General features: G+C 24.1%; 1 protein-coding gene across 1 annotated transcript in view; it reads right to left on the reverse strand.

Moving 5' to 3' along the window:
- The window catches only part of LOC108557881 (inhibitory POU protein), a gene marked incomplete at its 5' end in the record, with an annotated part of 14,050 nt that overhangs the window by 1,169 nt on the left and 12,661 nt on the right, over positions 1-220 (reverse strand).

Genomic DNA, 220 nt, shown 5'->3' on the forward strand with positions numbered 1-220 from the left:
ACTTGCCAAAATACGCATTTAATTTACAAAATAATTAGAAAAATAACATTTACGCATTAATCGTCACTTGACAAGTTACTTGTTCACATAATTTGTAAAAATAAAATAAAATAAAATAATTCAACGAAAGTTTTCTTCTCAAATTCCCACCTCGTCCATATTAATAAGAATTAACTTTATAAGTATAATAAGTATTTAGAAGTAGTCTCAGTAAAGATGA

This window comes from Nicrophorus vespilloides, unplaced genomic scaffold (genome assembly GCF_001412225.1).
Source record: "Nicrophorus vespilloides isolate i.1.1-1 unplaced genomic scaffold, Nicve_v1.0, whole genome shotgun sequence".
Taxonomy (NCBI): Eukaryota; Metazoa; Arthropoda; class Insecta; order Coleoptera; family Silphidae; genus Nicrophorus; species Nicrophorus vespilloides.